This window comes from Furipterus horrens, unplaced genomic scaffold, assembly GCF_987537825.1.
Source record: "Furipterus horrens unplaced genomic scaffold, mFurHor1.1.pri manual_scaffold_1, whole genome shotgun sequence".
NCBI lineage: Eukaryota > Metazoa > Chordata > Mammalia > Chiroptera > Furipteridae > Furipterus > Furipterus horrens.
Genome location: NW_028327171.1, coordinates 210,183,351 through 210,210,811, shown reverse-complemented (window position 1 = coordinate 210,210,811; position 27,461 = coordinate 210,183,351). Strand labels below are relative to the sequence as shown.

General features: G+C 41.2%; 1 protein-coding gene across 1 annotated transcript in view; it reads left to right on the top strand.

The window, feature by feature from the left end:
- IRS1 (insulin receptor substrate 1) overlaps positions 1-26,405 on the top strand; it is a 52,844-nt gene extending 26,439 nt beyond the window's left edge. Inside the window, exon 2 of the mRNA XM_090284769.1 lies at positions 26,259-26,405. The gene's annotated coding sequence lies outside the window, so the exon portion shown is untranslated. The remainder of the gene's footprint in view (positions 1-26,258) is intronic.
- Positions 26,406-27,461: the final 1,056 nt, after the last annotated feature.

Genomic DNA, 27,461 nt, shown 5'->3' with positions numbered 1-27,461 from the left:
AGCCTTACTGATAACATAAACAGCTGATTGAAGCACATTTTGTATGTTATATGTATTATATACTATAGTCATAATATAGTAAGCTAGAGAAAAGAAAATGTTATTAAGAAAACCTTAAGAAAAATATATTTACAATATTTTTTTAAAATCCTCATATACCCTGACTGGTGTGGCTCAGTGGGTTGGGCCTTGTCTTTGATGAACCCTTTGGCTTTGGTTCGGCTTATTTTTATCTTATCAATGATTACTTGCTTATTATTTTCATTATTCATTCATTGTTTCATGAAATATATTTGTACCAATGCAACTAATACATGTTCATTCATTCATTCATCCCTCCAAATATTTATTTGTTGAGTACTGACTATGGGCCCAGAGACTGTTTTGGAAAACAGAGACTAATGAATCAGGCAGAGTAGTAATAGGTTCCTGTTCTCATGGAGTATAACTTATTCTAATAGAAGAGTGAGCAAAAGTGATATAATTTCACAGAGTAAGTGCTACACAGAAAACTGAGTAGTGTAAAGGGATAGAGAAGAAGGGGGAGAGAGGTCTATTATTGGTAAGGGGAGTCAGAAAAAGAGACAGTGCTGGAGCGAACGCCTGATGAGACCAGGGAGTGGGTCATGTGACTGTCTGCTGGGGAAGAACCATCCTGACATGTCCCAGAGTATCTGGAGTAGCAGAGAGTGGGGTAGTAGCTTATAACCAGATCTTGAAGGCCTTGATAATGGTTTGGACCTTTGTAAGTGGTTTGGGTTTTCTTCAAAGTGTGATGCAAGCCCATTAAAAGGCTAACACATGTGTCAGGTCGACCCAACCTGCTCACCAAGTTTTATATTGGAGAGACATGGGATAATTCTGTAGAATCTCTTCCCCATGTCTTCCCTTTTGATGGAGCCCATCAACTGGGACCTCTCAAATAAGAACTGAAGCCATCTTTGACCTGGATTTTCATAGATTCATCCCCAGCAATACTCAGGCATGTTTTAGGGGTGCCTCAAAGAGATTTCATCTTTAGTCTTGCCGCAGCAGCATATTGCCCAAGCTCCTGAGATGCCCATTGGGCAAACCTGGCCCTTTGGACATGTTGACCACAGTTTAGTCTGAGTTCCAGTCCTGAATGCTTGGCCAACCACCTGATGCTATAGTCCTTGCAAGACACACCTCATCCAGTTTCTTTAAAGCCAGGTCATGATTTTTCTATAAAGAATGGCAAAGGCCCTTCCTTCCGGGGAAGGATCCTCAATTTAAGCCTCCAACAAACATTCTAGCTATAAACCGTTTAATCCAGGATTTGTATATCTTGATTTGGTCGTTTCTGTTTTGGAAGCCATGTCACCTGCCATGACCTGTTCCCCTGTTGACCCTATTAGTTCTTGAACTTAATTTCAGCACTCTCTGTATCTTAAGTGGCTTTTTAGGTTATGAGATCCAAATTTAGACTCGCTGATAACACTTGGCCGTCAGCTGACTGGCACTGAGTGGGAGTCTGTATGTTTTAGGAAGTACAGTCTCAGGTCATTTTAATCCTCTAATCTTCCTGTGTGCAAGATAGTGGTCTGCTCTAACACCTACCTTTCAGAACATTTTTGTCTGTGACATTTCAAACCTGTGATGGGAACATATGGCACCAATCAGATAGTGTGTTAGCTTTTGACTTTTATTGCTTCAAAAACAAAAAACAAAAAAACAAAAAACCTGGATCTTACCTATTTCCTGGAAAATGTTGGCCAAGTTAATGTTTAGTGATGTTTTTGATATGCCATTTGCTTTTAGGTGTTAATTCTGTGATCATTCTTGTTTTGAGCCGCTCTGGACAGCTGGTTCTCGTAGTTTCACGGAGACGTGCTAGTGGGTTGATGAAAACCTAAGTAGGTGGGTGCAAGGGAAGGTGGTGTTGAAAGAGTGATCTTCATGATCTGAATTCTTGCAATTATAAGGATTTAGTAGGGAAGTAGAAGGTATAAAAATATTCACTAGTGAACTAGCTACTTCTAAACTCTCTCCTAGTTTATTATCACTCTATACCCAATGCCAGGCTCTGCTTCTCCATCAGTTTTATTGAACATTGAAAATGAACATTTTGCAAAAGATGCGGGATTTCATGAATGGAGTGAAAGTAATGTGGAAGAACTAGATGAATGAACTGTTGATGAAAGCAAACGTAATGACTCCTTTAGTACTTCTAAGGTGCGCAATAAAAACAGATGATTAAGAGAGGCCCTTGGGGAAACTGATAAAGCCTTTGAATGTTTCTGCAAAAGTGATCCTTTTAATGATTGTTCTGTGGAAACCAAACAGAAGTCTGAGATAAGACATGAAGAAAAAATAACCCCCCCAAGTGAACAGGGGATCACATTTGTTCATTCTAACCCTTTGACAGTAGAAGCAAGTAAGACAAATTTGGTTACATATAAGGTAAAACAACTTTTCCCCCTGTATATTTTAGTTTCAATATTTCCAATATTTTTATTTTCCCATATGAAATTCCATTTAAACCCTGTTTACTATAAAAACTATGTCTCTGTTTTAAGTGGATTTTACTTTCTGAAGTGGTCTTCTGGGACCAGCTACAGTCAGCTGTTGGAGGCATCCTGCCTGTAGTAGTAAAACCAGTTACGCAGCTGATCAGTTTCTGATCTGTTCACGTGCAGGTGAGCATTAATTAACACCTTGACAACTGCACCCAGCAGATGAGTGGTAGCAGCATTCATGTACAGAGATGGCGCGGAGGTGGCCCTCCCTGTGATCTGCTTTAGCTCCTTTTTTCTAGGATTCATAACTCCAGCCTCATCTAAATCTCTCTTTCCCCAGGTCTTCGTGTACTTGCCATAGTCATTAAAAATCCATATTTTAAAATCTGATTCTTTGTTGCATTCCTTTGGTGACCCTTTGTTATTGCCAAAGAAACACTTTTATTCATGCAGTAAAAGCAATAGCAAAATATTATGTAGAATATCTGGTATGGGGAGAAATCATAACACTTATTTTCAGATGGAATAGACATAGTATTGGATTGTGTGCTGTTGAAGTTAATCCATTTTTCATCATTTGGCATGAAGTACAGAGTTATATATAGGGATTTTCATTTTATTAGTATTTGAAATTCATTTGTTATATAACTTTGATACAAATGAGGTTACGAGGTGATTACTTAGTGATTGGCCCAGAGATTATCATATTCAGTTGGATATAGTAATCTCTGATATTCATTGTTGGTATTGATAGTGAAGAAAAGAATAGCTCTGGCATTGCTGAAGAGAAATTTAATTCAAAAAGTTTTTGTGAATGAAGGATTTATATGCAGTCTTTTTTGATGGCATTTAAAGTTGATTAAGAATTATTGTGAGGAAAATAAATCATCCCCACTGGAATAAAGCTTATATCATAGAAACCAAGAGAGAAAGCCCACAGAAATGTTGATAGTGTTTGGCCATTGCAAATCAGATGCATGGTAATCTAATATTCTGGACGCTGGCCCCAGGGAAGGAGGAAACTCTTCTGCTGTTTTGCTTTCAGAAAACAGATGGAATTTTAAAAACTACCCTTGAAATTGAAGCCCTCTGGGTCGCTCATTTCATTTTCGTGTTGGCATTCAGAGGGGGTGACCACCAGGATCTGAGATTTGGTGGCCGTGGCACTTTCTGTGGATTTTCTTTGCAATATTTTTGCCATAAATGTAGACAGTAGCCTTTCCAGAGAGCCTTAACACAGGACTCTCTGAATCTTGTGTAATTTTAGGACCGAAGCAACCACAACATGGTATAAAAAGAAAACCCCCCAAAATGTAGCACTTTGAATAAAAAAGAATTCAAAATAGGACGGTAGCGAAATGTTTAGGGAATGGTGAATTAAAACTTAAGCAACCCTCCAGTCTAAGGGCCGTGGCAATACATGCATTCTCTCTGGATTTTCTGTTCCTTAATCGAATCATCTTTCCTCTTGACCTTGAAGGTGACTTTGAGCAGATTTTTTTCTCCCTTTTATGCTTCCATTCAGAAATTGCTGTACATTCTTTACTATAAAAGCACTTAAAGGAAGATATTGACACAGAATATTCTGAAGTTAGTCTTGTTCTCTTATGAATGATCAAAACAGTATCATATTGTGTAAGAATAACAAATATGTATTTATATTTCGGCATGCCACTTGTTTGCTAGTGTCTTGACCCAGTTCCTTGCGTTAGAAAGGTGCTTTGTATATGGAGGGCTGTCATTCTGAGCTAATCTGGTTTTCACGTTCAGCCCCTTTCCGATGAAATATGTCGTTTTGCTCACGTTGCACTAGATCAGGAGTCAACAGTCCAAAATCTGGCTAAAATAGCAGAGTTGAGCCATTTCAGTAGAGACTGTAGGTAGCAATGGGAGGTGAAAATTATCTTGTGGAGGTTTTTCTTGTTCTTTATCTTTTTTTCACATACCTATGGTCTCAGGGCACTTTAGATGGTTACGTCACAGAATGCATGCTCTATCTTTAATTGCCAGTACAGTATGACATATGGAATGACGTCCCCCCAAAATTCTGGACAGTGATTCTAAGTTAGGGTGCCACATTCACATGGCGATAGTGCCTCTTTTCACGAAGAGCAAGGTTTTTGAAACAGAATTAATAAATCAAACAATTTGAATCTATGTTTTTCTGGAAAATAATGATTGCCGGTTGTTGGAAGAAAGAGAACCTTAGGGAGCCCCCTCCTTTTATTTAGTGTGCTTCTGTAATGAGTAGCGCCTGTGTGCATGCTTTTCAGGTAATGGGAACAGTGTACCTGAGCTATGTAGGAGCCAGGAGTCTTAGATGAAAATAATAAGGAACTTTAATTTTCCTATAGTTTACAATGGAAAGTATGCCACTTGGCAACCTCTGTGACTCATGACCATGTTTATGGCTTTGTCATGATTTCCAAATTACATTCATGAAACAGGCATTCAAGGTTCCAGATTCACACTCTGTGGCTTAATTAGGTCAGACCACTCTTGCTTGGACGGAGTCCTTGGATTTGGAGCATTTTCAGGTTTATTGAAGTACCTATAAAATCCTAGTTCTGTTCGAATTTTAGAACCTTTGCTATTTACAATCTGGGATTTTTGTTGGGTAGAAGGAAGCTCTCTGAAACTTCAACTGGCCTTTGTTCAGCCTAACGTTTGATAAGGAGCAAAACTTGGCCCCTGCGAATGACGGTTGACCGGTGTGGAAAAGGTGGCTGGGAAGAATCACAGAGGAAAATACCAGGGATAAGAGGGATACTTCTCCAGCATGTTTCTAAGGTGCAGCTCTTGGTAACTGGTTTAGAATGATTTGGTAAAACCCACAACCATGCTGCCATGTTCAGACAGACAGGGGTGTGAATAGCGCCCCCTGTGGTTGTACTGTCAAACCTCACGTACACCAAAAGCCAAATTTAATACCAAATCGCATTCCAGAGTAATTACACGCTGTTGTTAAATTATCTGGCGAGCTGGATTTTATGGCTCTGCTTTGCTCATTAAAACCAATAGTTCAAAATTGGAACTGCCTCTCTGTTCGCATTCCTGCCCACAGCGAGTGAGGTGGGGTGGCTCGATACAGAACCCAGCTTGATTTCTAAGTTTAGCTTCACGTGGTGAGCCAGCAGCGAAACCTAGAAGTATTGGTTTTCATGGAAGCAGCGTGGAAAACCTCAGCAACTCCCGAGACTCCGCTGAGACGCACATAAGCGAGTCTGCCGCCCCGAGAACAGAGTTGCAGGGTTAGGTTTCACAATGCCCCTTTCACAAGCGTGGCTTTGGTATTACGCATGTTTGCTTCCAAGGCTTCCAGTGACGGGAAAAGACAGCACCTTGGACTTCAGACAGCTTTGATGGCAGGTTTTCAGGCTTTGTTCTCGCAATATCTTTTCAACAAGGAATTGTTTGATATCTGATCATAGTACAGAATTCAATTAAAAACACACACACACACACACACACACACACACAGCTCATTTCCTTGCTAGCTTCATATGAAAGTGGGAACAAGAGTGCTGGAGGGATTAACCATGTAGCCATGTGTATGCATGCACACAAGTGGGTTCCTTCATACGTGCCCAGATCCCCACCAGCTGCATGCTTGTTCATCCGTCACAGGGAGTGAGGGTTTTCCTCTGACGTAGAGACATTCCAGATGGACAAAAGTGTCAATGCCAGGTTACATTTTTAGGGGCTTACTAATGGAGCCATAGCAGATTAAGAGACGGAAAAAAAAGAAAAACGATGGCCAGATATATGCGTAGGAAAGTGTGGTCTGGGCACCATTAGATTTGCCTTTCATGAGATTCTCTTCTATTGACATGTTATAAACTAAGTGGGTATTTTCCACTCTTGTCCAGGGAGTAGAAAGGAGATTCTTAATGTCACCTTTTGTTGAAATAATATTTTAGACATTGAATCTTGGTTTTAAATTTAATTTTTAATCTAGTCTTAGGGCAAAAGAACAATACAAACAATGCAAAAAACAAAAACACGAAAACAAAAATCCACCCGAATTTAATTTATGTAAGTAAAAAAAAAAAAAGACTTTTGTTTGGAGGGTGCCCTTATTTTCTGCGTGGCTTTTCTTTCTCACCTAAGCCTGTGCACATGTTTTAACAGAGTTCTAGGAGACAGAACATTTTATTTGACAAAGCATTATATTTTTATAACCACATTATTCATGGCATATTTGTGTTTTATTGTGACTTTTGATTCCATTGTGTTTTCTTCAGTGTGAAGAAAGTGCCATGTTTGAAATTGGTTCCAAAAAAGTAGTTTTTATTTGTCTTTGCATGCATCTTGGAAAAGAAAAAGGAAAAAGAATTCTATGTTGTTTTTTCATTCAGGTTTTGAACACTTTTGAAAATATATATCTGCTTTGGTCTGAGTAGCTCTTCTCTGCTTGCATGACCTTTGTTCAGCCTTAGTGAAAGAATACATTTCGCCGCACAGCGACATTTTCCTGTATTATAGGAACCGCAGAGTTCTGGAATGCGACTTACTTCAGCTGCCGTTTGGTGGTTAATGGTTCAGGATGTTTGCCAGCTGCCATGCTTTGCTGGGTATGTCAGACCTTTGTAACTTCAGACTCAAATGCACGTACCGTGCTTGGAAGTTCGTTGGTTCCTGACCTGCCTAAAAGTTTCCTCTGGATAAAATGTTTTGCTTCATAGAAAGAGCTTTTTCATTTGCCAACACGGCATTGTAAAAATACAGCAACTCTATCTCACGTTTGTAAATAAGTATTTGGATTTGGCTTTCAAAACCATGTGGATGCCTAATGAATATTACACAGTAGTTTTGACTTTTATTTGTGCTTTGAGTCTTGTGTAATGTTCTTCCTCCCCCCCACCCCTCCCGAAACAGGCAGATTTGGATATTAGGACTTATTGTTTTTTTATTATCCCTTATTGGGCCTCTATGAGTCATGTTCTGGGCAAAAACAGAAGGAAATGTATAATGGCGAAGCCTCTCTTCCTCCACAATTACTGGATAAAATAATTTGTAGTGTGCACTGAGCATCTTTGCTGAAGGAATTTGCAAAATTCTCTTTAAAAACAATCCCTGTATCTATCTGTAGATCTCCATAACTCCACTTTCTTGCACATTATCAGAATATTAGATTGGATTGTACTCTATCTGGCTAATGGTGAGGCTGTTACCATTTGCCTCTGATAATTTAATTTCATCCCTTCCCTAACACCTTTTTATTTTATTTTTTATACCCTATAAAAATGATGTTCTTGATGTCTCATTTCCATGTTTCTGGCTTAGGAAATATTGTATAGCACCGAACCCCTTTGGAGACCAAGAAAGGAACCAAAGTAATAGTCTGATTGGCTGTAATTATTTTTATATTACATCAAAGTTTAACCACATTATGATGTTGGGAGGGGAAGATCTATGCTCTTAAGATTACTTGTTGTTGTTTTTGGGTTAATGTTTTAATGTTTGAAGGCAACAATAGAAATAGATAGTTGTTGAATTGGGGCCACCCAGTTTTCTAAGCCTGGGTATCAATAATGATGCTGACAAGTATTTATAAGTGGCATTAATTGATAGGTATTAGGGAAAGGGAAAAGGCTGGGGGGAGGAAAGAGGGAAGTAGAGGATGAGGGATAGAGTGTCCCTTTCTCCCATCCCAGGAATTGCATCCAGTGTCATCAGGCCTACAGCCTCCCAAGGTCACCTTGAAAAAGCTTTTTGGATTACTTTGATTTGTCAAACCAGTTGTATCCTGGATTTTGTAATAGGCAAACATACTCTTAAGCTAGATAACATATTAAATGTTAGGTATGCAATGAAGTCTGTCCAGAGAAGGTCCAGCCATTGTTAATATAATGAGAATGTTTTGTGTGATGTCAGTGTAACCTGGCAGGCAAGGAGAGTGAACTGGAATGCGCATGTGTGAACAATGACAACTTCACTGTACTCATCGGGGAGGGCAGGGGTGGTAGTCACCATTGAGTGAGCATGTGTACTGTGTGGCCTCACATTCAAAATGACTGAGCAAGCAGAGCATGAATCCGCATTCATTTTTTGCATTAAGCTTGAACATTCCTCCACAGAAACTATTGGGAGGACTCAGAACGCCCCAGCTATGGGAAACCGGTAATCAGCATCTTCATCGTGACAATGCACCTGCTCACGCGTCATGTCTCATGCAGAGATTTTTGGTGAAACATTAAATCACCCAGGTGACTCAGCCCTCTTACGTAGCCCAGATTTGGTGCCCTGAGACTTCTGGCTTTTCCTAAAACAAAAATCACCTTTGAAAGGGAAGAAATTTTAGACCATCAGTAAGATTTAAAAAAAATATGAAGGAGCAGCTGTTGGCAATTGGGAGAACTGTGTGAGGTCCTAAGGTGCCTACTTTGAAGGGGACTGAGGCGTCTTTGTCCTATGTACAGTGTTTCTTGTGTCTTGTATCTACTTCAGTAAATCTCCATTTTTCCTTTTACATGGCTGGGTACCTTCTGGACAGACCTCGTATATTTTAGTTTCCTGAAGACTATGAGATGAACAAAATGAGAGCTCTCCAGTTGAGCCATCCTGACCAGTTGCCTCTGATTCGAATAATGCACATAACTCAGCTCTGTTTATATGTAAACTGTGTAATATCTTAAAGCTAACGTCATTGTTTTCCCCTGCTCAGAGTACAGCCTATTTTGATCTAGAGAGGGAGTACTTTTAAAAAAATGCATGTCTTAAGAATGTAAACAATTGGGAAGGGAGAGGCAGCTGTGTATGACTGACTTTTAATCTTCTGTTCTCTCGGGCTTCTAATGGCAAACGACTTTTCTTTACCTATTATAGCACATGGTTGAAGACTTTGAAAAGTATTACTTCTTCAGGGTTTTATTTTGGCTTTCTAAATAAGGGACGGAAGGAAAAGCTGTCGGGTAAAAATATCCCGAGTGTACCAGATCTCACCGTGGTCCTAGAGGGAAAGGGTTCCTGTTTTATGGGGGCCAATAAATGTCAGGCCTCCGCTTTCCCGTTTGGCTCCGTCTGCGTGTGTTTGTCAGAACCTATTAGGCGCGGCCAGTTGCTTGCCTGTACGACTGACTGTCTAGACTCTTCAAACACTGAGAGATTTCGCATTTAGTGTTTTTACAGGCGATGCTTTCCTGATGGCAAATCTCTTTTGCAGACTGTTTTCCTGAAGTGAAGGCATTTCTGACGTCCAGGTGGCTATTATGTGAAATGTGGTCTTAGCTGAGTTCGTTGAGATTGATCGGAATGGCCTCTCACGTGTAATTTCTCATGACCCTTTGTAAACGCGAAGTGTACCCCGTTCCCCTTTATAGAAACAACTTTGTGTATGCAAGTGGGTTGCATTTAGATGAGAGGTGTGACCACACTCTCACCCTGTTTTTGACAGCATTGTCTATACATTTGTGATCAGGAGCATGGGTTTTGAATCCCAGTTCCCAAATGTACCAGCTTTAAGATCTTGAGGAATTTAATCACCCTTTCTGAGCCTTGCTTTCCTGGTCTTGAAAACAGGAATACCGATACAATCTCAGGGTAGCTGTGAGGATGCAGTGAAGTAGTGCACATTCAGACTCCTAGGGAGTGCCTGCCATGTAACACACGTTGGCTTTGTGGTCGATAAGAGTCTGAGAGTGACTGTGTGTGTATGAGTGTGTGTGTGACGTGTTTGCCTCAGGAATGCTTTTCTGGTTTTCTCAAATATTCACGGTACAAGGAGGATATACGTATAATTTGAAAACAATTATCATCAATATTAAAATGGCTTGATTTGGTTAGTCATGTTGTTTAATTTGTAGCATTAAAAATGAGGTTGAGTTTTTTTAAATATATTTTTATCAGAAGGAGGAAATAACACTTTTAAAAGGTTAGCAGACACCCCTTACTTTACTCCCTGTCCAGTGTGAGGGAAACTCCACAAAAAACTGAATTTCTCGGGCTGAAATTACCCTTAAACGAGTCATGTGGACCTTAGAATATGTGTGTGAATACATATAATTTTTGTATGGACACCTTTCAGGACAGTATAAACAGTGTTTCATCTAGTGCCAATTATCTATAAAACACTGTGATAAATCAAGTAGAAAGTTAAGAGATAAGAAACCTCAAGAACAATTTGGTAAGGATTGTTCATCAGATAAAACTTGATTCACAGTCTCAGAGGATTAAATTTCATGGCATATTTGGAGTATGGTATGATTCAACCATACCTAGGTATAATTTTACCTTTTAGCTAATGAAGTTTAAAAGTTCAGATGACAGAACTTTAGGGTGCCTTGTAACTAACTGCTCAGGATAATCCATTTTAAATAACGGATCAAGTATTAACATCACAACTTCAAAACAAAGTAGGAAGCACTTTGATACCCAGTGATAGAATCATTGAGACCCAGACAGAATTCCACACAGTGAGTGTAGCAGTTGGGGTTTTAAAGACAGTATTGAAAAGAGCAGAGAGCATCAAGGTCAGGCACCTTTCTTCCCCTTTCAGTTCCTCTTTCTGTCTGTCCCCTCCCATTATGGTTTCTGGTGGCTTCTTGCCACAGGATATGGTGAATTAAGTGTCCTATAATTGCTTAATTGTAGGAGCCTGTGCCTTGAGTTTCACAGTCACCATCTCATTTAATCCTCATAACAACCCCATCAGTTGGGCACATTTAGCACCATTGGACCATTTTTATAGCATTGTCTATACACTTGTGGTCAAGAGCAGAGATTTTGAATCCCAGGAGAGTGCAGCTCAGTGAGGTTGATCGGTGCCTGAGTGCCGGCGGGGAGCCAGGGTCTCACCACTGTCTGGTGGTCACGTGGGTCCCACAGTCAGTGCCTTGCCGGTGATTTCCATTCCTATTGTATCCCATAGCTCTTGGTGCAGTGTGTTCTCCCTCTGTCCCAACTGGTTAGGAAATCAGCACATGTGAATTGCGTGTGAATTGCACTCTCCAGCAGTGGCTTGGGAATTAGCTCTTGAGGAGGATCTCTGGCCACATCATCATTTTCCCATCATTTCCTAAAGCCATTAGCAATGCATGCTTGCCTTGTCTGGGTCTTGCTTGCAGACCAGTAATGCCGCAGCTCCTGGTCAGAGAACAGGGTCAGGCCTTGTGCGTGAAATTGCCATCAGATAGTGAAGGCCTGTGCACTGCTGTAAAAGCTCATTGACGGGGAAAAAGGAGTCTTGTAAACTGATTTCCTAATAAAGCGAATCAAAGAACATGCTCCTGACTCGGGCTATTTGCATTCCTGTAGAAATGGGGACTAGTTTGCTACACACAGCATCTGCTTGTTTTTCAGTCTTTCAAGTTTTGATACCTTTGAATTGCTATGGCTTTGTTGCCTCCCCTGATGCTATAAATTGTGCCAGGTCTAGACCTTCCTCTGCACAAAACTGTAGTTCTGGGGCTGAGTTGTCTACATGTGGACTCATCCTCGTTCCTTAGAAAGATTGGGGAGATGAATTCATGCCCAGTGGGAATGGTGCTGCCACCTGTGAGCTCACACACATGGCCCTGCCCAGCAGTCTCCGTTCAAGTTTTAAAGATAGAAATGTATTGGGTCACAGTTTCCAACCCCCCCTGTTCCTAGTCTGGTAGTCAGAGTCTCCCTTAGCCTGAACATTCATTAGGGTAAAACCCGTCAGCGTGGAGTCTTTCAAGGAATTCTACCAACTGTTGTGTCCCCAATGTCCTCGCTGCCATCTTCCAGATCTTTCCTTGTGTTACTCTGGGCAGACGTTTCCCATTCTTCTCCAGGTAACCCTTCTAGAACTGGTCCCACCTAGAAATTTTTCTTCATGTGCCAATTCAAAGCTGTTTCTACAATTTAAGCATATTTAACCCCGTAGAGATGAAAAGCAGATGCCTGACAGTGTAGCCCCCCCCTCCTATAAATCCCCAGTTATACCCTCTTATTATTCTTTACTATAAAGTCAATGCCACGTTTTCTGTTTCCTTTTAGGTTTTCTACCCCTTTGCTATGTCTGACCAGCAGCACAGGGGTCACCTGGGAGCCCCACCCTAAATCTGCCCTAAAACCCCGAGGAGACCCCATGCGTATTCCAGTTTGAGTAGCGCTGCTTTATTTTTACCCCTTTATAATTTGGTTATTATTTTCTCTCTACTTATCTCTAGTATGTCTTAACAGTGCAGACCAAAGCTGGACATACTACTATAATAATAGCTTGGATATTACCAAGTATAATGCAAATATTTCTGACTTAAATTAAATACCCATGAAGTTAAAATACCGTATTTTGAATACTGTTGATCTGTGAACAACATAGGTTTGAACTGAGCAGATCCACTTATACATGGATTTTTTTTTCAAGAAATACTCTCAGTATATTTTTCTCGTGCTTTTCTAAATAACATTTTCTTTTCTCTAGTTTATTTATTGTAAAAATACAATATACAATACATATGACATACAAAATATGTGCTTATCAATTGCTTATGTTATCAGTAAGCCTTCTGGCGAACAATGGGCTATTAATAGTTAAGTTTGGGGGGAATCAAGAGTTGTACATGGATTTTCCACTGCATGGGGGACTGGTGCCCCTAACTCCTGGGTTGTTCAAGGGTCAACTATAAATGCATGTGTATTCTTCATTTACAATAAATTTACAGTCAGAGACTTTGGGGGGTCTTTTTCTGCTGCTTACGCCTATCGCCTGCAGAAGTCCCCATTTCATATTGAATGGGTCGGCTGCTAGAAATCTTGCTTTGCATTTATACTGAGTATCAATCTGTTTTTCTTCTTCTGTCAATATCATCTTGCTTTTCTAAATAGTTGGGCCTATTAAGATTTTAAAGACTCATTGTTATAAAGAATGTTACTTTGAGGTGAGGAGACCCCCAAGTCTCACCTCATGCTACTACTAACCAGTTGCATCAGCTTGGACAACTCATTTAATGATGATTCTAACTCTAAACGATAATCACACGATCAAGGAAGTTCTCATAATACCAGGCCTGGAACTGCTTTGATTGTTCTGTTGATATTAATCCATGAACCCTTCCTATGGAGACTTGGTCGTATAGAGGATGTCACCTACAGAAATAGGAATGGAGCATCTAAAACAAAAGTTGGAATAAATGTCATCCAGATGCATGTTTTAGCTAGTTATTGTACCATCCTATTTACCGCTTTTATAGAACTCTCAGTGGGAAAAGGTTGCTGTGTTGAATTTTGGTTGAGTTCTTGGGTCTACCCCTGGAAGAAATGCCAATAAATCACTAACTGGCCAATGGCAGGACAGAGCTCACCATGATGAAGGGTCTCTTCTCATTTACTTATGTCAGTTGGTTCTCAAATCACCTGTCTATTGACTTTCTGTAGCTCTGCATCAGAATGAGAAACTAGCAAGGATCTGGTTGCTCTCAGTCCTCCCACGTGTACTTGGAAGGCTCTGGAAGGCCTTTGTTTCTGCTGGAAGTTCTCTAGGGAGGATCCAGGAAGAAATGATAGGTGGCGATTTGGTGGCTGTGTGTTGTGAGCCCCATTGGGCACTGCTGATGGTTTGGGAGTGAGGAGAGCTCAGAGTCGGGGGCAGGAAGAAAGAGGAGCATCTCTGAAGAACTAAGGCTTGACATGGACATTTACATAGTCACACTCTTCCTTATAGTGTTACGGCAGAAAAGAGTGGAGAAACCAAATGAACGGTCACACAGGACGTTGCCCATTTGTGACATGGTTTTACGGGAAAAACTTAAGACAATTTTTGAGCATAATGAAGCAAAGTTCATCATAGGGCTGTTAATTAAGTGTTAATTATAGCCTGTCGCTGTTTAATCGTAATGGCGAAATTGTGTGGTTAGGTTTTATTTTGAAGGCATTTGGTCAGCATCTCAGGCTGTGGTCTAGAATGAATAGAAGCTATTGTTTTCTTTGGTAGTTTGGGGCTGCAACAGCTTCTGTGGCTGTATTTAAAAGAGGATCTGTTCTTATTGCCATTGCCTTATGGGTCAATCTGAAGAACTTTGTATTTAACCACCTGGAAATCAACTTGATTTTCTGTTCATTGCCTGATTTTTAGAAATTAGAATCCTGTGTACTCTTATTGATGATGGTATATATGCCCTTCCTCCTCACCCTGATATTTTAATTCAAGTTTAAGTGTAAGGAGAAGAGACCGAAAAGTGTCTTCCTGAGAAGGTATCTTAGAGTTAGAAATAGCAGCTGGGATTTCTATTTCAGTCTTTGACTACTTTTTAACTTTTGTAATAAATTATCTTCCAAGGTGGCTACCGAATTAGGAGTAGCCTCTTAGAGAGCAAAGCAAGTGGATTAATTTTAAAACTTTGACTCCTTCTGGAGTCCTTAATTTCTTTTACTCCCAGATACTTGAGGGCAATGAGGTGACTAATAGTCACTAGTAACACAAGTCAAGTGTGTCTTGTTCATAATGTCCTTCTCTTATCTCACTGAGTTTTTTGTAGGTGATCTTAAAGACTAGGTATTTTCTCCATTTTATTAAATTGCACAGGCACCCTGGCTGCTGTGGCTCAGTGGATTGAGCGTCAGCCTGCGAGCCAAGTGTCGCTGGTTCGATTCCCAGTCAGGGCACATGACTAGGTTGCATGTCAGGTCCCCAGTTGGGGGCGTGAGTGAGAGGCAACCACACAGTGATGTTTCCCTCTCTTTCTCCTTTCCCCTCTCTCTAAAAATAAATAAATCATAAAAAAAAAATAAAAACATTGCACAGGCAGATGAGGTCAAATGACTTGTCCAAGACCATATAGAAACAGCCAGCCGGGCAAAGACACAAGCCTGGGAGCCATAACAGGTATTTCCCTGCAGGCTGATCTCTTTCTCATGGGCAGACATCTCACGTTGCTGCTCTTCCTCACGCCAGTGCTGGATATTCTCTCTTTTAGTGATTGCTTTTGCATTGCCTCTGGAAGGCTCCTGTTTTTCTTTGGAGGAGGAACAAATGAAAACATGGGCCAGGATTGGTTCATCACATTCACTAGCAGACGGAAGTTTCCATCAGTGATCCACTGGGAAAGGCTTGCGAGCATGGGGAGGCACCCATTGGGACCCCAAAGCCATGGGTGACGACAGTCAGAAGCCCAGGAAGACCTCGGAGCCGGAATGCCTCTTCCTTCACACTCTGCGTTGGAACTGGCATGGACCCCAGAAACAGTGGACAAGCCTGTTTGGTGGCTTCTTATATTTCCTCAGCTAAAGGCAATAGCTATCGAGCATGGTTTCTCAACTTCAGCACTGACATTTTGACCCAGATGATTCCTTGTTGCAGGTGGGCTTCTTGGGCATTGTAGGATGCAGTGGTACCCCTGGTCTCCACCTGCTGGGTGCCAATGGCATCTCTCTCACCTCACCTAGCCAGCGCCGCCTGTGACCACCAAAAATGTTTCCAGGCATCACCTTGAGGGGAGGCATTATTGCTCCCCATGCAAATTGAGAACCCCTGCTCCAGAGACTTAGTGAAATGCCTGCAGGCTGGGTGAGCATATTTCGGCTGAGGTCCAGGTGGCTCCTGCTTGGCACTCCAGGGGGCCTGGGGGCCACCTTCACAGACCCCATTTCTCTCCCTGGGGACTGTGATCCCCTCAGGGTCACTGATAAATATTCTCAGTAAGGATCCCTTAGTTAAGAGTTGTCACCATGTCTTGATTAAGAATTTAGCACAGCTTCTAAGTTGCGCCAGGCAACCAGCTTTGCACCCCAGTAACAGGATGCATTTCAATTCAGCATGCTTAACTTGCTTAATTAGGGAACTTTCCAGAAAGTGCCACTTCCCAAATTGAAAAGAAAAGGGCTGAGACACCAGGTAATGGAGAAGACAAGACAGGAAAAGAGCGAAGTGGAAGTGAGCCTTGGAAGATGAAAGCAAAGGACCAGGAACTTTGAGGACAGAGAGTGAAAGGTTAACCCCTCCTTGGACAACTGGAAGAATTTTGACTTCTTATTTGAGACAATAAGAAAGGGTTTGCAGTTAGAAATCTGCCCCATTGTCTACTTCAAAGACCTCAGAGATGCAAGCAATGTATACATCGTCGATTATTTTAGATTATCTTTGCCATTTTCCCCCCCTTGTCCAGCTGCCAACGATTATACGTGAGCTTCTGGCGGCAATTTCAGTTTTTCGACAAGTGACTCACGCAGCATTGACTGGCCGTGTCACACCTCTGCTCAGTTTCTTCGGATGAGAGACTGGGAAAAGAATTTGAATACAAAAGCCACCCAGTTTCTCCCCCAACAATTAGAAACACGCTTTAGAACTGGAAATGGTGCTCAAGAATCTCATTGAACATCCATTTAGGCCTAGTCATGAGAACTCTTTGTAAGTTCTTTCTTGTGGCATCCTAAGTCTTTTCTTAGCTACTTAGAAAGGGGGGAGGGGCGTCAAGTATCTAATACATTCCTCGACATGGCCTTTCCATGGCGACTAATAATTTAAGAGCTGCTCAAAGATATGCTAATGCTATGTGTCCTACTATTTAATTCATGCTGGTTGGTCTCTTTGTAGGTAGGTAGGTCTTTTTCTAAAATCATATCATATGGTTGTATTTTTAGCTTTTTGTTCTGGCATTTTCTCCATACCTACCTTCTCTCTGAAATAACTTTGCCTCTCTTCCCAAGACACATTCCGATCTTGGCTTCAGCTTTAGTCCTTTACTGCCACCTGGTCTGTGGCTTTATTCTTGCTTGGTGGTTCCACCCGGGCATTTTAGGCTGGTATGGATTCTGGTATCCAGAGGAGGTATGAGATCTCAGGACCTCTCCTTCTTACTAAGAGTAGTTACAATAAGAGCACATGTTTGGGGACTTCTTATGTATCAAGCACAACGATAAGGAACTTTCATGTATTATCAGTGATAACCCTATGAAACGGGTCCTGTTTACCCCCATGTTACAGATGAAAACATTGGGAGATAGGAGTGTCAGTCACTTGCCCAAAATCACAGAGAAAAGAACAATGAAAGAAAAGATCATCTAAGTTGTCTTAGTTTCCTTTGAAATTTTCACTTGGAAATAAGTTTCAAGTCAAAACCGATCACTCTTTAAAAAGCATCACAGCCATGTAATAGCGCCGTCTTCATTCTCAAAGTAACCTCTTTTGGATTGTTTCCAAAATTACATTTTCGAGTCCCGAATTGCATCCAGGTTACTCACAGATCACTCCGGTAGTGGCAACTCAAGGGAAGCACATGTTTCTCGCACTGTTTTATTGCAAGCAACATTAAAGCTCATCTTTAATGTAACCCAATTAAAAAGAGGTCCCACCTGTGGCCACCTGTAATGTAACCCAATTCTGAATTCTGAAATCTAGGATGGATGGTACCGTTTTTCCATCCGCCTCAGCATTGACTTTTGTTTAAGAATTGCTCTCATTGCCCAGAAGTCTTTATGACCTGCATGTCCTCAGCAAGGATTCTTAAGGTCAAACAAATGAGAATCGTGGGGTGAATACATTTGAAAGATGCTGTCTTGCACTTATACATATATGGCCATTTCATTGGTTTCAGGGGGTGTTCTTGTAGTCTTACACCTTTAAAAACAACAACAAAAAGAGCAGCTCCCTTAACTTCAAAGAATCCTGGATTAAATTCTTCCCCACATTTTTCCTCTTGGTATTCTCAAAGCGAAAAGGAAGACAGAGGCTAAAACCTTTTCATTTGTGATTTGTAATACAGTATTCCCTCACTTATCGCGGGTATTACTTTCTAGACTCACCCTCCCCCGCGATAGGTGAAAATCTGAGAAGTAGGAACCTTACATTTATTTTAGTATTTATATATATTTTAAGGTTTTATAAACTCTCCCCGCACACTTATAAACCGTTCCCAGTCCCTTATTAACCTTTCCCACTCCCTTATTAACCTTTTCCACACTTTTATAAACACTACTTGTGTTCTTAAACATATTCTACACTCTTAAATCTACGTAACTTTAAAAACATACGTATACAGTACCGCAAAATTCTGCGATATAGTGGAAAATCCACCATAAATAATTAAATACAGTATTTTAAAAAATCCCGCGATACAGTGAGGCTGTGATAAGTGAACCGTGATATGAGAGGGGTGACCGTAACAGTTCCCAGGAGAAGTTAATTAGGTGAGTGTCATAGGGAAAGTCCTCCACTGAGCCAGAGCTTCCTAGGAACAGTCAGGAATGGTTCTGTCCTCCGTTAGACCAGTTTTGTGATCAGAAAACCCACAGGAAGGCGATCAGGGCCACACAGCTGAGGTGCCTCGTGGCTTCCTTGTAAAGATGCTTGTTCAGTTCAGTACATTTTTCTTGCATTACCAAATTCTTCCATAAAGTCAGCCACAACCCATATTATCGGGGACTCCAGCTAAAACTTGTGGTGAGTAGGAAATAGATTAAACATAGGTTTTCCCTTTTCTGCAGCTGCCAAAAGTGATGTCAGTGGCGTTAATGATCCTGACCTCAGCCCACTGCAGACCCAGGGCCTCGGTGGGTGCAGACGCGATCCTCTCCTCTGCTTCCTGGGCTCTCACGGGAAGGTGGATGATGGTTGACATGAAACAACTGGGTAGCGAGACCATGGCTTAAACATCAAGTCAGGCTCTTGCTTTCTTGAAGCAATTTGTGATACAGCCCCAGGGAGTGGGCAGAGAAGGCAAAATTTATTTAGTGTTTAACAGAAAAAGTAAAGGCAGTGGGACTGGGTCTGTTTGGTTTCCGGTTGCCTAATTACAGAACCGGTATTGCAAAGCCCTTTTTACCACCTTTTACATCACCTTGTAAACTAAGTTGTGATTTTCATTTCAGTCTACTGGTTTGTATCAAAGTCCAGATGATAAAGCCTATATCCTGTCCTTCTGAACAGTACAAAAAAAAAAAAATGCTGATGTGAAATTACAATATAAACCTCCAGGAGTGGCATGTAATTCCTCTGAGGGAGAATTACTGCAGAAATAGCTCCCGTGAAAACCGAAGGAACACTGACTTTTATGACTTCCTTTCTCAGGTAGGGAAGATGATATCATATTACCTTCGTGTCTTTGAGTCACAGGTTCATTTGGGTTGAGCTCCGTGGAAATTACAGCTTCCTGTCCCACAACACGTGTGGTCTGACTTGAAATGTGGAGGGCTTGTTTTTCTCAGTTCCTCTTCTTGACTGTCCTGTGTACGGGGACATATTACGATTTGGGTAGAAGAGAGATTGGAGACATTTTAATTTACCTTTGGAGGGACTGTTCGGGTGGTGACCCCCACTCGCTTTGTCTTCTCATTATCTTTTGTGTTTTCGGCATGCTTCCTGTTAGCATAAAGAATGGGAAATCACTCAAGTGAATATTCTTGGGCTCCAAAGATTTCTGGATGTTTGCTCAGATTTCCTTAATATACCATTGACAGAATACATTTAGTTGTTGAGAACCATATGCGGTTTTGGCTGTTTTAATCTATCATCTCCATAAGTCCCTGACTCTTGAAAAGTTTCCAGATCCTCCAGCCTTGGTTGCTGGGGAGGGAGAAATCCACATGCTGACAGCATTCACCCCGGTAGGCCACAGCGGGCGCCTGCAGGCTCGATGTAGACGGTCGCTCCTCGGTCACTCCCTCTCTTTTCTCCTCTTCGTAATACGGGTGCCTTTCTTCACTGGTGGTCTCCTCAAGTCACGAGCCCTGCCAGAAGGTCTTTCATGGGGACAAAGGGGAAATGGAGCAAGCTGGCCTCTCACATGTTGGCAGCTCTGTCTGAATTTTCGCCCTTGGCAACGCTGCACCCTGGCAGGGCCGGCCAGCAGCCTGGTTATCCATAAGCACCAGCCCGCTCCCATGTGCCTCGCACCAGGCTGATGCGCTATATAGGCCGCTCTGCTGGCTCGGTTCGCTGCTACCCTTTGCCGTTTACAACCATGAAACCAAGTCTTCTCAGCTCAATTCGGGCCTATTTTTAAAAGCTGTTGGTTTCATTTCTTTAGCTAAAGTGACTTTCTCCTTTCAACATGAAGTAGGAAACATCTCGATGTTCCCTTGAACTTCAGTTCCTTAGTTCAATCCTAACTTTATATATATATATATATATATATATATATATATATATATATATATATATCTCACAAATATATATATATATATCTCACAGATATATATATATATATATCTCACAGATATATATATTTCGTGGTTATGGTCTTAAGGCTTTCAAACAGAATGCTTTCTCTGCCCTTAGGTGTGTCCTTCCCCAGTGTGCCCACACTTCCCAGCTGTACCTTGTGAAAAGCAGAGCTTCTCCCCATTTCCCAAACTGGAAGCTCTGTGGATTGAGCCTTTCTTTCCTTTGTCCTTGGTTGATTCCCATGGCTAACAGAGCTGGGCTGATAATGCTGCTTCCTCCCTAGGTGCTGCTCTCCGACCCAGGACATTTCTTTAATGAAGGTCTAACGGTCCATCAAATGGACCAGTGTTCTCACATAGCCATCTGATTGCATGGTTGTGAATGTTAAAGTGAGGAACACCTACGCACTACCAGAACTATAAATACCTTTGATACTGATAATTAAAAAACAGACAAAAAAACCATTCAGCCCATTTGCCAGATTTTAAGCATGCTTCAAAGCGGTACTTTTGCAGTGTTTAATTAAGGTGTTTTATTAATATGTAAGCAGTCCAAAAGACCTGATCAGCTCTAAATCAGTGGTACCGTGATTTAGTTGTATCAGCCTCAGTGAGGTAGCTGAAGAAATGAATTGGGGTCCTGTAGTGGTACACAGTTGAATATAATTGTGTGACGTAAGAAATCAGCAGACCTGGGAAGATAAGCATAGAGAGATGTGCCATGCGCAGCATCCTGCAAAGGACAGAGCTGCCCACCGGCATCTGCCCTCACATCCTTTCCACCTTTTCTCCCCTCCTGGTTCTTCCAAAATACTTGGCCTGTGTCACACCCTTAAGGATTTAGACTCTTGGAAACTAAAAGCCAGGAAGCCACAGGCTTTTTCTACTGTCAACGCACCATACTTCTGCCCCTACACAATGAAATGGAGTGCGGGAAAGGGATAGAGTACCTAGAAGTCTTAAAAAGTTGGTTAACGTTTCAAATATTTTCTCATCACCGATTTTTTTTAAGAATGGGAAAGATCTAAACACGATCAAAATATTACTTTCCTCTCCTATATAAACATGTATTATTACACTATAATGTATACGCAAGAATTTTTCTGTTACACTCAAGAATGTTTTTTAGGTCACAGTGGTTTATATTAAGAGAAAGAAAAACTATGCTGTTTTTTGACACAATTCTTTAGGTGGAGGAACTTATTTACATGAAGTTTTCTAGTTGAATAAACAATATAATATTTCACACAATGATCTCCATTGAAGAAAAGTCATTATTGTAGTTTTTTTTCTTTTTTTTCCCAGAAGTTGGATGAGGAAAGTTACTTTCTGGCTACATGTTAGTATATGACAGTAGCCAAGCACCTACAGTATTTTACTCCTGTTTCTTTAGTAGAAGTACAAACTGCTGGCAATGCTCTAACCAGGTGTTATAACTATGTTGCACTCAACTCAACAAACTGGCAGGAAGTTTCGAGGCACTTAAATCCAAGATAAAAACGCTTAATCAATGGCTTTGATTACAAACGCATCGCTGAGAGGGTGCAGATCCCTCCTTTGTACTTATACGGTAACCTGGTGCTGTTTTCCGGCTGCTTTCACAGGGAGGCCTAATCAGCAGGCTGACAGTGTGAAAGGCAGGGGAAGCTTTGTGTGTTTTTCAGCTCCGGCAGGCGCAATTTAAGTGGGTCCAGTTCAGAAGATGTAAATTCCTGCCGGATACAATAACGCAATAAGCCGTAGGTCTCCAATAGCAGTGCTCAAGTGTTGACTTCTTGGGTAATGCTTTAAAAATTACATTTTTCATTACTGGCAACAGGAGGAGGTGGGTTTTATCTTACGAGGAGACATAACAGAAGGGTACAGTAGATGCTGGTGTGGTGATGAAATGTTGTCGAAATGTAATTTCCTGCTACTGAGTCATGTGACAGAGGCATCATATTTCTGAGTTCCCAAGTTACTCCCCAATGATATAACTAGAGAGAATGTATCCCAGGAGCATCTCCGTCTGATATTTGCACAGCTCTTCTCCAAGGAAACATTTGCACGTGCGTGTGTGTGTGTGTGTGTGTGTGTGTCCAGTTTATGTGTGTTACAAATGAGTTTTTGTATTTATAAAACATCATAGCAATATTCACCTCGTTGGTGTGAGTTAATTGGGGTTCTTTATATAAAGTGCATTAAGCATATGCATACTCCTGTCCTCCTTTTTAGTGCATATCATAGTCTTTATCATTGCATTTTTATGACACTCAACAGATGTTTGTTGAATTAAGTGACTGCAGGAGCCTAGTGTGAGTATTGCTTTTTTTTAAAAAAAAACGAATTCCTAAATTACAAAAATGTATGCTCTATATCCTTGATTCTGTTCAAGTGAGTTCTTTATTCAAGCTCAGCCCTTCTCGATTATATGCATGTAGGAGCAAGGATATTGGCAGATGAATTTAAGTCCATGAAGCACATGCTAAGGTCTGTCTGTAACGTTATGAGATTCCCTTTCCAATAAAAGTCATCAGAGCAATTGTGAACAGCTCTGTTTGGGAACTTTAGTTTTGGAGTCCTTTGGCTTTAGATAATAACTCTGGGAACCATTACCCAGCTTCATCAGCCCCTTTATTCACCATATTTGGCTCTCAGAGCTTTTTGGCTGTCTCCAAAGATCAAATGGGCCCTTCAAGGGCCAAGACTGGCTGCTATAGAGACCATTCAAAAGAATATACCCAAGGCTGAGAAGGCAGCCACAAAAAAAGAGATGGGAACTTGAGAAGGCATTCCAAAAATGCCCCGAACAATGGCTGCATGATTGGAATAAGTATCACCCCAAGGTGGCTGGAGGGAAGGACAGTTCTCACTGAGGGATGTCTGTTAAAAATCCATGTCATTACTCTGTAGCTAAACTTTATGTATATTTATACACATGCGCGCACGCACACACCCACACACACACACACCCTTGTACAAAGATAAACAAATGTGAACTTCAGACTTTCCTTGTAACTTTTGCTGGACCTCTGTTGCCTGTTTATTGCTCTCCATTCCCATTCCCTGCATTCCCTGCGTGTCAAGATGACCTCCCAGGTGCTTTTGTGTTTGCATAGGCTCCTGAGTTGATGGCACCAGTAGGTGCCTTAGTGACTGAGACACGTATTGATCAGGATTCATGATAAAGGACTTTACAAAGTAGGATACAAAGACTTTGGAGAGAAGGTATATGGTGGAATTGATGCATCTTTTTATTTCCTGCTCTTTGAATACATACTTGTGGGAAATTACAGGGATGGTTTCGGAATGCCCCAAAGTAGTAGATTTCCACCTCTGGCCGGCTGTGGATTTTTTCTCTTCTCATCGGGCTCCCAGACGCCTCCCTTCTGCAGCCTTGCAGGTTGTCATGTGTGGTGACGAGTAGATCGTTTGTTCCTGTGCTAAGCTGTTTGGCCATTTTGGAGGCGCGTCCAATATAAAAGTAACTGTGACCTTCACTTGGCCTTCATCTCACATTCAGCCGTTTGTTGGTCTCTGCCTTTTAATAAAGTGTGACCTTTCTATCTCATTTTAGGGCCAGACCTGTGAATCTGTGTTAGTTATGCTGCACCTAGGTATTGTGGTAGGAGCATTCGGGTAGAATGCAATATGAGTTCAGAAGGAACTCGAAACCATCTCCTAGATCTGTAGACCATTCTGTGGGAGTTTGAGAGGTCGGGTAGCCATTCACTTGTAGAAACCATGCAAAGTGAATCTCACTTCTCTGGCAATTAAGGGGTATGCCTGGAGTGCTTTTTTGTTTTTAATGTGTTGTCTCCACGTTAAGTCTTTATTTATAAGTAGATAAAGAGATTGGTTGTTTACCTGTGTTCAGAGGCACAGTTAATATTTTAAAATAATCCAAGATCTCCTCCTACACTAGAGTTCTCATTTGGTCAATTTCATCTTACCTGAGCCATTATGTAAGTAGTGAATGCTGACTAATCCCAGCCATACTCTCCTTCCACAGAAGAGAGAGAAAATAAAAACAGTTCTATAGCTCAGCATTTTCATTGTGTGAGTTTTAGAATCCATCACTATCCTTGCGGCTGACATGGATTATCACTGCGAACTTTGATCGTACCACAAAGCACGCCCTCATTGTCCCTATTACTTCTATAAAGGTGCCTTGGCCTGACATTCAAGGCTCTTCACCATCTGCCCCAACCTGCATTTGTAGACTTAACTCCTTCTACCTCTATTCAGATGTCTTGTGCTCCGACAACGCCGCGTCCTTCACTGGTCCTGCCTGGCTGCCCCCTCACTGCCCTGGGCCATGTTTGATTAGGTGCCCTCAGTGAGAGTGTGTGTGGTCGCCGTCATTCATTCAGCTCGTATTTAGTGAGTGCCTGCTATGTGCTGGCCCTTGTGCTAAGCTCTGCAACATGGAAACAACAGAAACAGCCTTCTTTCCACGCCTCCAGACTATTTTGTTTCTTCCAAACCAAGCCGAACGTGTCAGCGAGGTACTTCTGTTCCGAACTGAAAGTGTTCTTTCCCTCCTCCATGCAGCTAGAGCTTTCTTTCTGTGCACCTGGCAGAGAATTCAGCCCTCTCTACTCTGTTCTCTCAATGAATGGGAGCTTTCCTTCCTTTCTAGAATTTCTAGAAAGCAGGGCCCAGAGCACAACTTAATTTTGTATTCTTCAGAGCATTTCATGCAACCATTTAATAATTCAATATATGTTTATCAATTACTTGGGACACTTTGTACATATTGATATTTATAGAGAACTCTTAAATGCGTGAAAAAAAATGGATCTCAGAAGGACTCTCTTGCCCTGACTGGTGTGGCTCAGTTGGTTGGGCATCATCCCACAAAGTAAAAGGTCACTGGTTCTCTTCCTGGTCAGGGCACATGCCTGGGTTGAGGGTTCAGCCCCCGGTCGGGGCGTGTATGAAAGGCAACTGATTGATGTTTCTCTCTCCCATCGATGTTTCTCTCCCTCTCTTTCTCCCTTCCTCCCCCTCTCTCTAAAAATAAATAATTTTTAAAAAGACTCTAATGTTGATACTTGAGAGCCAGAGAGGCCAGAAGTTGAAAAGGTGGGACCCTGGAAAGGATGATGCCCCTGGAGACCTGCCTTTTTGACTTGCATAAAAGAAAAGTGTTTCTGCCAGAATAATTTATTTCTATTAGGTATAAATTGGAATTTAAAAAAATTAATGATTAACTTGGTCTGCTTTGCTTTGGTTTCCTTTTGTATCTAAAATTTTCCTGTCAAACAGTGGCAAGGTAAAAACCAGCTTCAGGTTTTGCTATGTTATGCTTTGCAACTTCAGATTCTAAAATTTGCAGGTGACTTTTAACCAAAATAAGACTCGGCCTAGCCTGACTCTGTTTTGTTGTAATTTTACACGGTAACTATAATGTACATTTTTGTTTTGATCGTAAGAACATCAAAGCTCTGTGTATTTTTGTGTTGCTACGCCTCTGAATCCTCCAGATCACATTGATTTGTTTGCTGACTTAATATTGACTATTTTGAGTTTGTGATTACTTTGGACTCTTGCATTTTGAAGGAAAAAAAAAAAAAGAAGTTAAATACAGTTTGTTGATTTTATTTAAGCACACAGTACTGTGTGTGCCCCTGACTTCAGTTTATCTGATAGGCCTCCCTTTTAAAGCAAAACCCTAACAAAGTGATTCTAAGATGCCTGTGTTGATGAATTCTTTCTTTCTTTTTTATTTTTCAGACTGAAGACCTAAATGACCTCAGCAAATCCTCCTCTAACTCATGGGTACCCAGCCTCTGTTTCATGATTCACAACCAGGACCTCACATCTTCCTCCTCAGTAGATGGTACGACGCGTCCATTTCAGTTTGTTTACTTTATAAATCCTCAGGAGTCTGTTGACTGAACTGCATGTTCTTTATTGTGCCAAGCAAAAAAAAAAAAAAAAAAAAAAAAAAAAAGCACTGTGACACCAGGACAATGAGTCTGCATAAACGTCGTCTTCAACTGTAAGGACTTAGCCGGCCACATGCGCTGATGTGCCCACCACCATGCCACACGAGAATGGGTTTCCTCTCGTTGCATCTACAAGACCCATTTCATCTGCTGCTGGAACTGTGTGCGACGAAGCATCGTTGTAAATTATTTCACACAAAACGGTTCACGTTGGATGGAGAGAGTATTAACTATTTAACATAGGTTTGGTTTATATGTGTAATTTTTAATTAAAATGTAACTTTTCTTACAGCGCACATTTTTTTTTTTTCTTTTTGGATGTGGAACTGAGGTATGCAATGTTCTGTTGTAAAGAGTGGAGCAAATGCTTAAAACAAGGCTAACAAGAGTAGACTAGGGTACAACCCTTGTTTTAAGATTGTAATTCAGAAAAATAATATAAGAATCATAGTACCATAGATGGTTCTCAATTGTATAGTTATATTTGCTGATACTATCTCTTGTACCATAACCCTGGTGTTGAGCTGAGATCCTTACAAGAACTGATCTTAATTTTGTATTTTTCCTGTAAGGCAATAGGCCATGTTAATGAAAACGAAGAAGGGTATAGTCTACTAGGTATTCTCAAGTGTCAGCTTAAAATTGGCAATTGAATGGAAGCAAAATTCTAAGAAACAGAAATCAAAGTCTTCCGTTGTACATACTGTACAGAGAAGGAGACATGGGGGGATCCCTTCCAATCAAAAGCTCTCTTTGGAATGAACAATGTGGGTGTTTGTAAATTCTGGAAATTTCTTTCTGTTCATAATAAATTAGAGACTGTTGATCTTTTCTTCTCCCCTCCCCCCACTTCTGTCAGCTTCCTGCTCCATCGCCACCATTTTCTTCTGTGCACACATTAGGCTGTTTCGCTTCCTGCACTGTCTTGAGAAAGAGGCTAAGACAAGTGAGTGCTTGTCTTTACTTTCTAACCCGGAATTAGAATTCC